Source organism: Dreissena polymorpha, chromosome 16, assembly GCF_020536995.1.
Source record: "Dreissena polymorpha isolate Duluth1 chromosome 16, UMN_Dpol_1.0, whole genome shotgun sequence".
Classification (NCBI taxonomy): Eukaryota; Metazoa; Mollusca; class Bivalvia; order Myida; family Dreissenidae; genus Dreissena; species Dreissena polymorpha.
In genome coordinates this window covers 1,416,150-1,429,631 of record NC_068370.1, presented here as the reverse complement: position 1 = coordinate 1,429,631, position 13,482 = coordinate 1,416,150, and the positions used below count along the sequence as shown (strand labels likewise).

Sequence of the window (13,482 nt, the reverse complement as noted above, 5' to 3'; positions counted from 1 at the left end):
AATTTTGAATAATGATCGAACAGTAATGATCATGCATTTGATATAAAATCTGTGTAAACTCTTAAAAATTACGTCCATTCCATATGAACAACACGCTTTGTTTGTCTGACAAAATGGCGGCCAGATAAGCGTTGCTGAGGGGTGTGTGAAAAATCGATATCTGAATTGGCTGATCAAAAAATGTGGGCGGAGCGATCGATACTTTGGCGACTGGTCAATTAGACACTATGAAGGTGCAATCAACCTGATTGAACTGAATTTATTTACGTCAAGCATTTGTACTGTGGTCAAAGACTTTTAAATCTGCTGAGTATTTCGGACGCACACGGTGCTGTCAAGATTTTGTCTTAATGCCCAAGGCAAATTTAAATTATGATTAACGTTCGGTCATGTAGGCTTGTTGAAAGCAATTTGATAACATCACAATTTTTATATAAATGCACGAATGTGCATGTGCTTTTAATCTCATTTGAGATTATTATAATTTTCTTTTTATGTCCCCCAATCTATACTTGCGACCGTGAATTAGTTGTCAATGCAATTTTCGTAATACCGATAACGTGTTGTGTGCTTTTATTAGTTATTCTGTCTCATTATTTGATTGATATTCCACATGGGTTCTGTTGTTTTGACTACTGCATTAATTCCTAACAAGTATGAATGTGAAAGTATAATACTGAAAAGACACTGTTGAACTTGTTTTAATCAAGTTGCATGTATGTTTGTTTTGATTTTTTTGCATAAAAATACCCATTATTATTAACTTTTAGGTCATTTAGAAAAGTTAATAATTATTTTCCAAAACTAAGAAGTAACGTTAAGAATAAAATTTCAGAGTTAAGAATTTCTTTTTGAAAATCTGGAAGTAACGTTAAGAATTTCACAAAACCTTATCTGGAGCTCTGAGTTTGGATCCAGATGAGACGCCACAGAACGTGGCGTCTCATCATGATCCAAACTGTTTGCTATTCTGATAGTAATCTTTGAAAAAAATCAAAGAAAATGCTAATTTTAGAAATTCAGCAGACAACATTTTAGCAGACAACAAAGGGTTATAAGGCTATGTTGCACCCGTGGATGTGATTGTTATCATGTCCTTACCTACTTTGTGTTTTTTGTCAGGGTTCTGACTACTACATGTATAATGTATTTATTTATTCAATATTGAATAATTATCAAGGTATTATAATAAGTGTATATTTCTGTTTGTCTTCAGATCTTTATTGTGTCTTCATCTTGATTTTCATTCTCTTTCTCATACTAATGAACATGTCTTAAAATTGTTTTTGGTTATCCAAAAATAAAAGTTAGCTATTTTTTAATCCTGTTCAGCTTCATGATAATATAAGTGATGGTACAGCCATATCATTCTTCATACCTACATATGTAAGTTAATACAAACACTAGAATAGATATATATATATTATTTCATTACACAAAATGAGGAACAGCATACAATTGGTGTAATCAACAAATGCACTAATGTGTGCAATTCATTAGTATATAGTATAACCAAAGTATTAATACTTAAGTATATTAATAACCAAATGCCCTATTTTCCAAAATTATGCCTGAAATGTTCCCTTTTGGGGGAAGCTTCCCTCTATTTTGAAAAGCTGGCTGGATGCTGCACTGTTCAACAAGTGCGTATCCGGCAGTATGTTATTTCGGTTATTGAGCAATATTATGTGGTGTAAAAGTTTTAAAACTGTGTTTATAAATTTGTTTTTACAACATTAACCCATTTAAAGACGCAAACTCTTAAACATTGTTTTATTGCTTAAACATTTATTGGTAGATATTTGGTATGTCAGTACATATAAATGCGATTTACAATCTATAAAAGTCACCAGAAGTCAATTCAGGACATCTGAGTTGTGATTATAAGATAGGGAAGTTAGCTCATTACAGGAAAGTGATTGAGATACATTTGCAAAAAATCTTAAGTGCATAAAAGACAGCTTTGCTTGCAGTTTGTGCCAATATCTTAAAATTTAAGAATTAATAATTCAATATGTCTGAAATTGGTGACAAAATGTTGACAGGCTTAGAAAAATTACTGTGTACATGAATGCTGTACACATCAAATATTTGCCCAAGAACACAGGCTTATGAAATAAAGTCATTCTTACGTATTTAATATTGCCAAAACCAGCATAACAAACTGTCTTTTATGCACTAGTTAAAATTCTTAAGAAAAATAGTTTTAGAGAGTTATTTGAAGAAGAGCAAACCTTACTGGTGTGTTTACATTCATTAACGTTCAATTGTGAACCTAACAAAGTCATGTTTTATTTTATGCTTTCCGGTGGTTTATAGAGAAATATCAGTGAATTATAATTGATAATTTCACTGTTTCAAACAATGAAAATGATCAGTGAAAATTATCGATAATTTTCACTGTTTATGTTAAATGACGTCCTTTTTTTTACGAAATGACGTCATTTTCCCAGCGAAATTCTTTAGTTTAACTCTTTAACAATGTATATAAACTGTGAAAAAAAAGCATAAAATAAAAAGAAAATTTGTTGGGTTCGGTGGATTATCGATTTTAATTCACTCGTGATCATATAAAATATATATTTTCACTGGTGGCTACGCCACTCGTGAAAATATTATTTTCTATGATCACTCGTGAATTAAAATCGATAATCCACCGAATCCAACAAATATCCGTCTATATCTTGCACCCAAATACACCCATATATGAAAACACCACATTTTGCCAACCAGTGTGCAGAGTGTAACCTAAGCGCGTGACATCACTCACCTTATTTATTGAATGGCGTTGTTGTTTATAAAACTGTTATAATAATTGCCAATTGTATAGTATTTGAGGCTGTAATTTTTAAGGCAGCTATTCTTAATCGTTTTTAAGGGACTTGTTCACAGATTTTGGCATGTTTTGAAGTTTGTCATTAAATGCTTAAAATTTATAAATATAAACATCAGAACTTAAAAGAGCTCCAATATAAAAACAAGAATCAAAGGAAAAAAAAACAACAAAAAAGAGAAAAAAAGTTAACTTCACCAGGGCTCAAACCACTGAACCATGAAGTACAAGCTTAGCGCCGAAACCACTTATCCATCCGTCTTCACGTGTGTGTGTGTGCGTGCGTACGTGTGTGTAATTAAAAGTTTATTGTTGAGTCTTAATACGACTGCATTATGTGTTGACCTGACCATCAGTCTTTTAATGGGTTGCCATTTATTTTATACTTAGTATAACCATCCACATGTTGTAACAAAATATCAGGATAACACAAGCAATCAAATTTTTAAATCGTTTAGTGTCTGAGACACTTTATAATTTTATCAATTTCTTAAGATGATTTTTCGTAAACGAAAGTGTATTTTAGGTATAAGTCTGCGGCATTAGTGTTATTTTGCACACTGATGTAAAGTGTTCATTTATTATGCTCCCCTAAATGTTTTGGGGGAGCATATAGTCGCCGCTTTGTCTGTCCTTCCGTGCGTGTGTCCGTCCGGAAATTTGTCCGGGCTATTTCTCAGCAACTAATGACCGGAATTCAATGAAACTTTATGGGAAGCTTCACTACCAAGAGGAGATGTGCATATTATCAGCCGGTTCTGGTCTGATGATTTTTCACAGAGTTATTGCCCTTTGAAATTTTCGATTAACTGTTCATATTGTGCAATTCTTGTCCGGACTATTCTTCAGCAACTTATGAACGGAATTCAATGAAACTTTATAGGAAGCTTCACAACCGAGAGGAGATGTTCATATTATCAGCTGGTTCTGGTCGGATGATTTTTTCACAGAGAAATGGCCCTTTGAAATTTTCCATTGTACATACAGTACAGCTCACGCAAAACCAACAATGTCCGCGGCTACACCATGGACAGATTCTTCTTTTTACGAATTTTCAACGCGTCAGAAATGAGTATTAACTCGACATGATGCCGAGGCACTCTGCAAAAATTCGCGGAGAGACGCTGCGGCTGTTTCTGCCTCGGCATCGATTCGCGGAGTCACGCCGCGTCTGAACATGAGGCGATTCGCCGAGTATAAATATTAACAAATATTCATTGTATACTAATCTATAACACATGTTATCGAAAGATAGAAACATACACTGAAAATACGCTGGAATGTTTACTTGTGTGTGATTGTTAACATTTTTTAATATCTGCATACATTTAACAAAGTTCCCATCGGATCTCATCTGTCAAAACAATGATTTTGTATGTCAGTTACTAGACCTATATTGAGTTTAAGCTTACATAGTTAAATCCCGTAGATGACTTTGGAAACTAGACTTGCTTTAAACGTCGAAAAAAAACGTTATTATTTTCCTAAGCTATAATGCATATGAGAACCAAACCAACATACACAGGCGACACAAAATATAAATAATGTTGACTTTTTTAGTTTTGATGAAAATACAAATGTTAGTTTATTTGAAATAAAGAACTTTCACTTCGTACCAATTTTTAGAAAAAGACTTCAGGTGATATACAAATTGCTCAGTGGGAATACCGCGGTGGAAGTCGTGATAAACGGAATCATCCCGTAATAGATAGAGACGTTAAAAGTGGCATGAATGTGGTAATCAAAATAACATTGTAAAAATGTCGCACACATTATTATTATTGTTATTCCCCCCTTCGAAGAAGAGGGGGTATATTGCTTTGCTCATGTCGGTCTGTCTGGTTGTCAGATGATAACTCAAGAACGCTTATGCCTAGGATCATGAAACTTCATAGGTACATTGATCATGACTCGCTGATGACCTCTAATGATTTTGAGGTCAATAGGTCAAAGGTCAAGGTCACGGTGACCCGAAATAGTAAAATGGTTTTTGGATGATAACTCAAGAACGCATATGCCTAGGATCATGAAACTTCATGGGTAGATTGATCACGACTCGCAAATGACCTCTATTGATTTTAAGGTCACTAGGTCAAAGGTCAAGGTCACGGTGACCCAAAATAGTATAATGGTTTCCGGATGATAACTCAAGAATGCATTCGCCTAGGATCATGAAACTTCATGGGTAGATTGATCATGACTGGCAGATGACCCCTATTGATTTTGAGGTCACTAGGTCAAAGGTCAAGGTCACGGTGACCCGAAATAGTAAAATGGTTTTCGGATGATAACTCAAGAACGCATATGCCTAGGATCATGAAACTTCATAGGTAGATTGATCATGACTCGCAGATGACCCCTATTGATTTTGAGGTCACAAGGTCAATTAGGTCAAGGTCACGGTGACCCGAAATAGTAAAATGATTTTCCGATGATAACTCAAGAACGCTTTTGCCTAGTTACAATTAAATTCGCTTGTCATGCAAATCTTTGAGTCTGCTAGAAATTGCGCGAACATATATAAAGTGTTATCACGTTTTCCGCATGTAAAGCGTGAGCATTTACATGTACATTGCAATATAAAAACAATGTAGCGCAGATAAAAAGGATATCGTTATTTGTTTTGCTAATTTCGTTGCACGTGGGAAAATAATACGCATCATGCACTATTTTCAAGAGTTTTCATTCATGCTACATGTATGAACAGAATTTCGCGTGCCCGTACATTGTACTATTAATTTACTTAAGTGTACACGGGGTACTTAAAAGAAGTACCCGAGGGGAAAATTACCAACCGAGCGCGCTAGTAAATAAATTGTTGGGAGACTCCGAAATAAACATTAACCCATAAATAATGTTCCGTATCATGTTTAGTGACGCTATTTTCTATAAATTAATTTTATTCATTCCTAAAAATTTGATGATATTAGCATCAGCGTAAAAGTGATCAAGACTAAAAACAGACAAATTCCATATTTTAACAAACAAAGCAAACATATAAATTAGTAGCTTTATTTCTTGTACAATGAATAAATAAACACTTAAAAACGACAACTTATTTTCAATATGTAATGATGGAGTTTTAATTTACCCGCTTAATACTTGAACAATTTTTATATAGACATGAAACACATGTGATTGAACTGGCTAAAATCTATGCAACACGTAGTTTATGATAATCTATTTTGGCCAAATGGCTTTTGATTTTTACAAGTATTAATTAATTTAGTATGTTTGGCAATACATTACGTAATAAATTGTCTGCCTATTGCTGGTCGAGGACAAAACATGTCTACCACACGTGGTATATGACACCATGTTGTTAGTTAGTACATGGTGTACCGGGTAACTGTCTTTACAGCATCTGATCATAACGATATCATCGGTTTGCGCTCAACAAAAGGGGGTATTTAACACCGGAGTGTATAGACAATCCCAGAATCGATAATATGGGCGCCGCCATATTGGCTATTACCTAACCCAGGATTGAAAACAGTACTGAATAATTTGACAGATTGCAACGTTATCATAGTGTACACCCACTTTATTCCAATAAACAGTGCTTTATGACTTCGCACATTAGGATTGAAAACAAGTGAAACATGAAACCAAGTGTCGATATGTATCACATCGTAAATCAATGTAATTTAAATTAAAAATATACACGATAGATTCATAAAATATGTGTCTCTGCAACAAAATTCAGTGACAACACATAATGTTTAAGGCCGAGTTGGCATTTTTAAGCATACCTTTCAGCATAATGCCTTTGTATAAAATGTTGTTATTTCTTTATGGAATAAAATTATTCAATGATAAATATAAAGGTATAGAAATATCTAAAGTCTGAAGTAAACGTGATTTTAGCGTAAATAGTGCCGGAGATATTAACAAAGATCTATCAATATACAAAGATTGGAAACATCCATGCAGACCAATTTTTTTTAATAGACCTTTGATATTAATTTGATAATTTTAAGGTCGAGGTAGACAATTATATTGATATCTGCCTTTGTTTAAGCCAATATTATTTCTTATTAAATGCCGTACTTTCTATACTTTCTGGAGATATTCATTAAGAAACGTTGTAAGATTTAAGACAGAGGACGACTTTTTTTATTGAATAGTACATATCTTTGTTTGTCTAAACAGTTACCATTTGGCTATTAATATTTCCCTTGTAAGTGTCATTTTAAAGGTAATATACAAATCTATATCCAAAATAAAGTTTGTGATTCTAAAATTGGTCCGGAAATATTTATTAGCGAAACTCTGTAAGATTTCAGGTAGGGAATATATTTTTTTAAATTAAAATTATGTATCTAGTTTAGTCTAAAACTAAAGTGGTTTTTAGCAATCCTTTATTTAAAAGTTGCTTTCAAGCTAATGCAAACATATCTAGCCGGAAATGAATTTTGTGATTTTAAATGAACAAGTACCGAAATTTTTCGTTTACAAAACTGTGTAAGATGTCAGGACATGTCATACTTTTTTTATTGAAAAGGACATATCACGTTTTGTCTATAACTTTCTTACATTATTATTATGCCCTCCTTCGAAGAAGAGGGGATATATTGCTTTGCACATGTCGGTCTGTCTGTATGTCGGTCTGTCGGTCGGTTCGTCCACCAGGTGGTTTCCAGATGACAACTCAAGAACGCCCTAGCCTAGGATCATGAAACTTCATAGAATCATTGATCATGACTTGCAGATGACCCCTATTTATTTTGAGGTCACTAGGTCAAAGTTCAAGGTCACAGGTCAAGGTCACGGTTACTGGAAATAGGAAAATGGTTTCCGGATGATAACTCAAGAACGCTTACGCCTGGGATCATGAAATTTCATAGGGACATTGGTAATGACCATTAGATGACCCCTATTGATTTTCAGGTCACTAGGTCAAAGGTCAAGGTCACAGTGACCTGAAGCAGTAAAATGATTGACTGGAAATAGGAAAATGATTTCCGGACGATAATTCAAGTACGCTTACGCCTTGGATCATGAAACTTCATAGAATCATTGATCATGACTTGCAGATGACCCCTAATAATTTTGAGGTCACTAGGTCAAAGTTCAAGGTCACAGGTCAAGGCCATGGTTACTGGAAATAGGAAAATGGTTTCCGGATGATAACTCAAGAACGCTTACGCCTGGGATCATGAAATTTCATAGGGACATTGGTAATGACCAGCAGATGACCCCTATTGATTTTCAGGTCACTAGGTCAAAGGTCAAGGTCACAGTGACCTGAAGCAGTAAAATGGTTGACTGGAAATAGGAAAATGATTTCCGGATGATAACTCAAGTACGCTTACGCCTTGGATCATGAAACTTCATAGGGACATTGGTCATGACTGGCAGATAACCTCGATTGATTTTGAGGTCACTAGGTCAAAGGTCAAGGTCACAGGTCAAGGTCACAGTTATTGGAAATAGGAAAATGGTTTCCGGATGATAACTCAAGAACACTTATGCCTGGGATCACGAAACTTCATAGGGACTTTGGTCATGGCCGGCAGATGACCCCTTTTGATTTTCAGGTCACTAGGTCAAAGGTCAAGGTCACAGTGACTTAAAGCAGTAAAATGGTTGACTGGAAATAGGAAAATGGTTTCCGGATGATAACTCAAGAAAGCTTATGCCTGGGATCATGAAACTTCATAGGGACATTGGTCATAACTGGCAGATAACCCCTTTTAATTTTGAGGTCACTAGGTCAAAGGTCACAGGTCAAGGTCACAGTGACTGGAAATAGGCAAATGGTTTCCGGAAGATAACTCAAGAACACTTAGGTCTGGGATCATGAAACTTCATAGGGACTTTGGTCATGACCGGCAGATGACCCCTTTTGATTTTCAGGTCACTAAGTCAAAGGTCAAGGTCACAGGTCAAGGTCACAGTGACTGGAAATAGGAAAATGGTTTCTGGATGATAACTCAAGAATGCTTAGGCCTGGGATCACGAACTTCATACTTCACCACCAGCACCATCAGCACCACCAGCAGCAGCAGCACCACCACCACCACCTCCACCACCACCACCACCACCACCACCACCACCACCACCACCACCACCACCACCACCACCACCACCACCACCACCACCACCACCATTGTTCACAGTGACAAAAAACGTATTCACACAATGGCTGCCACTACAACTTTTAGCCCATATAGGGGGCATGCATGTTTTACAAACAGCCCTTGTTTAAATAACATTTTACATGTAAAATCAAAGTTTATTGCCTGAAATAAACGTTGTTTGGGCTGTTCTCAATATTTACTTAACTAACTGATTTCATTATTTATTACATTTTCTTAATATCATCTTAATTCACGATTAAAATGTTCAACATGAAAAATAATGAGCCTTAAATAAACTCAAATAGTCCAATTGTGTTCTCTATATTTACTATAGGTATGTCTTTATTAAATTTTCGTAATACGGTATAAATTTACGATTAAAAAATAAAACACGAAAAAATAAGTGATTTATTTCTTCGTTAATTACGGAATATTAATGACCTACACAAATAGGTCCAATTTTTTTGTCCATGCTGTGTTTGATTACTCTTATAAGAATGCAGATGAACCTTATTTCTACTAATTACGTATTGGTAATAACTTATATTTAAAAAAAAAAAGAACTATTATGTGGTTGTCAGATCGATAACAGAAACTTTTTAAATCTTCAAATATATTGGATAAAACCGTTTCGCATCATTGTTTTGCGTAGGGACCTATCCAAACATATATAGGTCCATGGTTTTTTTCTCCAGTACCGTTTTGGAGGCGCGCGAGAGTATTCAGGGTCGGGTAATCCGGGAGGTATCGATTTCTGGGATTGTCTATATTTTCAAACGAGGGTGTCTTGCTTCTTGAAACAATTGTATCACGACAAAACGTAGAAATAACAAGTTCAAGTTATGTTTTATACATGTACATTGTATGTTGAACTTGAGCGCACGAGAGCAATATATATAATGTTTATTTTAATCCTTATTTCATCCTTATTGGAGCACTAAACACTATTTCTAAACCAAGTTCGTTTCGAATCGTTTCTCTTGTACAAAACATGGTAGCAAATCTTTAAGAAAGATCTTTCTAACTATTGAAAAGTGTAAACACCGAGCGCATCATATTCTTGAACACTTTGTTACAACATCATTAACGTTTCAAATACATTTTAAATACTATAAACTTATTCAGACATCGATAAGGATAAATATGTAATGATGTGAATTATTGTGATTATAAACTACAATGTTGTACAGTTTCTACTTGCGCTTAATAATTCACCTTATTATGCAGGTGCGAGTGACGTGACTCGTCAACTCGTCTCCACCAAATGCAATTTAATCATAAAATTATTGACAATCCTTTTGCTCCCCAAAATTTCTTCCTTTAAATTGTTAAATAAAATTATATTTATATCACTTGCTCATAAGTGGAAAGGTTACAAACTAGACCAAATATGTTTCATTTCAGATTCCATGCAGTTTTCAGATCATTATCTATGTGCTTTATTACTCGAACTTGTTAGATTCTGATCACGTGTGCTACTGAACAAGCCATCGGAATTGTGTTTTATGGCTCAAACAAGCACAAAGTGGGTAAGATCCGTCTTTTTTATTGCTAAATGTTAGATAAGCACGTGAAGTTTTAATTATTATGGTGGTCAGTACAAAAGTTCTACCGAAAACCACCGACTGCGGTTTTGTTTTATTGCCCAATCAAGCCCTGAACATCCAATATCCTGTGTATTACGAAACCCAAATTTAAGATAAGCACGTGTTGTCTTACAAAAACAATGATTTTATAGGCCAGTAAACAGATCGAAGTAGCTTACACAGTTAATTCCTGTATATTATATTGGAAACTAGACTTGCTTTAAACATCTTAAATAACAATATTTATTTTTATAAGAATTGCTAAACACAAATGAGAACAAAACCAATGTACACAGACGACACAAAATAAAAATAAATTTGACAATTTAAATTAAAACATTTACAATGACTTGTAGATGTTGCATACAATCTAAAGATAAATTAAGTTAATTAGTCGTTTCAAAAGAATATGACTTTTACACGACGCTTTTTTGTGCAATCAGTATACATTATAACAATTGTTTCAATAATTAAGGAACTTGCAGAGCGTAACGCTAACGATACAGCGTGTTTGAATTTTATTTTATTTAGAGTAAATGTCAATGCCAAATAATTCGCGAGATGCTTCGGTACTTCATTTGAAATGCACTATGAAACTCTGAATCGAAATTAAAAGATCCCACTGCTGTCTGCACTCCGAAGATTTTATTAAGAAATGAATATACCCACGCCAATTACCCTGTGTTTTTTATCCGGACAAAAGAATTCATGAAATCACGTGCAATATTTATTTGAGACTAGAATTTGTAATAGATCATGAAATGTACACGACGCGCGCACACCGCGTCATGTGACTTACGCATGTGGGAATACCCCTGTCCTGATAGGGCACTTATTTCATCAAATCTTAAAATAGAATCATATGCCGAAATCCATTTGATACTTCAGACAAATGTTGAACATTTGTTTGAATTAAATTCTTAAGCATTTGTTTCTTCAAAATTTACCAGAATTTGCTTTTACAAATGGAAGACGCATAAACGGGTTTATCGGGTAATGGATAGAAACGGGAGAAGTCGCATGTATGTGGTAAAGAATACAGTGAGATAATTTGGAAAGATGATGACAATTCAAATAACGAACATTTCAATGTATTATTTAGTGTATTTTTTTGGAACTTAGTTTCTCTACATTAAATAAATATTATGATGCAAAACTCGGAATCAGTTTCTATCAAAGATAAATTAAAGTTCATAACATTGTTCGCCGAGCGGCTCGGTGTCATATCACCAATTTCCTCTGCATCATGCCAAGGTGTTTTGCGTTTCGCGGAGTCGAGATGCGGAATGACTCTGCGCACAAACGCGGCCACTCGGCGGCCAGATGGTCGATGCCAAGTCGACTCGCGTACATTTGATGTCGCCAAACTCTGCGGATCGCGGAATTTTATTTTGCGTGAGCTGTACTGTATAGTGCAATTATTCTTGTCCTAGCTATTTCTCAGCAACTAACAGGAATTCAATGAAACTTTATGGTAAGCTTCACTACCAAGAGGTGATGTGCATATTATCAGCTGGTTATGGTCGAATGATTTTTTACAGAGTTATGGCCCTTTGAAATTTTTCATTGTGCATATAGTGCAATTCTTTTCCGAGCTATTTCTCAACAACTTAGTACGGGAATTCGATGAAGCTTTATGGGAAGCTTCACTACCAACAGGAGATGTACATATTATCAGCCGGTTATGGTCGGATGATTTGTCACAGAGTTATGGCCCTTTGAAATTTTCTATAAACTGTACATATAGTGCAATTCTTGTCCAGGCTCTTTCTCCCTAACTACTGACTGGAATTCAATGAAGCTTTATGGGAAGCTTAACTACCTTGAGGTCACATGCGCTGCTGCTGATGCTATTAGTGGGTTCTGTTTAGATGATTTATTAGAGAGTTTATAATGGCCCTTTGAAATTTTTAAGTTGCTAAACCATCCATCGTATTATTTTGTTCAAAGTTATGCCCCTCAAGATGTTTCCTTTTATCTGGATTTATTTTGCAATATTGTGACAAAAATAACTTTAGGGAACATCACCCCTCTCCGACGATTTCTTGTTTCTTGAATCTGTGACAAAAAGTTGATTTTTTTTCATTTTGATAAACTAGTCCCTTTAAACTAATTTCAATTTGAAAAAAAATTCACGGTGGATGATGCTGGTTTTACCAATGCTTTGATTGGTTCACTTTCATTTGGACATTGCTCAGCTATTTGCCAGATTTGCTGCAGCCAACCAAGTTTTTTTTTTGGTCCAAATACCCACAAAACCTTACTACATGATGAGGGTCGAAATCAGCACGTGACATAATGATAGGCGCCATTGTGTATTTGAACCGTGAAGTAAATACAGTAAACAAAGTCAAAGGTCAGAGTTTTTTAACATTCATGATGTTCGCCAGTCTGTATTGGGAGGATTCTATGTTTACCGTCATCTCTAAACACCATTGTTTGCCAAAGGAAAAAAATCAAATAGTGTGTCGTAGGCGAAGCTATGAAAGTGAAATTTTGAGGCAAGGTGAACAGCGCCCAGATCTACAAGATATCCGGTAAGGCTAAGAAATCAATCCGCAAAACATTGCCTTTTTTCAATATTTTATTTGTTATCAAATAAGACATGTTTTTATCAATTTAAGACATTATTTAACCCTGTTTTTTCATCGGTCTGGTAATTTTGAATCACACCTTTTCAGGATGCAGAGTTTTTGGGATAAGCCTTCCATATCAAGCACATAAACATAACAGTTTGTAAACATACAAAAACGCATCATTATTCTGTTCATTATTCTTTGTAACACGAATCTTTTCGTCACATTTTAGATGAAAGGGCAATGCTGAACAAGAAGCTCAGTCTTGATGACGATTGATTTCCAAAGTAAGATTTTGCTTTTATTTTAACTTCATGGAAATGTACCCCAAACAGTTATAAACTTCTCAAGAAAGCAGACACATTGCAGTATTATGAATTGCTGAAAATATAAAAATTTACTCC

The 13,482-nt window shown here is 34.9% G+C and overlaps 1 protein-coding gene across 16 annotated transcripts in view; it reads left to right on the top strand.

The window, feature by feature from the left end:
* LOC127862565 (uncharacterized) overlaps window positions 1-13,482 on the top strand; it is a 293,520-nt gene that overhangs the window by 166,531 nt on the left and 113,507 nt on the right. For 10 of the 16 annotated variants that reach the window (XM_052401759.1, XM_052401754.1, XM_052401758.1 and 7 more), the window contains exon 1: window positions 13,316-13,365. The exons of the other annotated variants lie outside the window; for them this stretch is intronic. The gene's annotated coding sequence lies outside the window, so the exon portion shown is untranslated. Of the gene's footprint in view, window positions 1-13,315; window positions 13,366-13,482 lie in introns of those variants that run through there. 16 annotated transcript variants of the gene reach the window in all.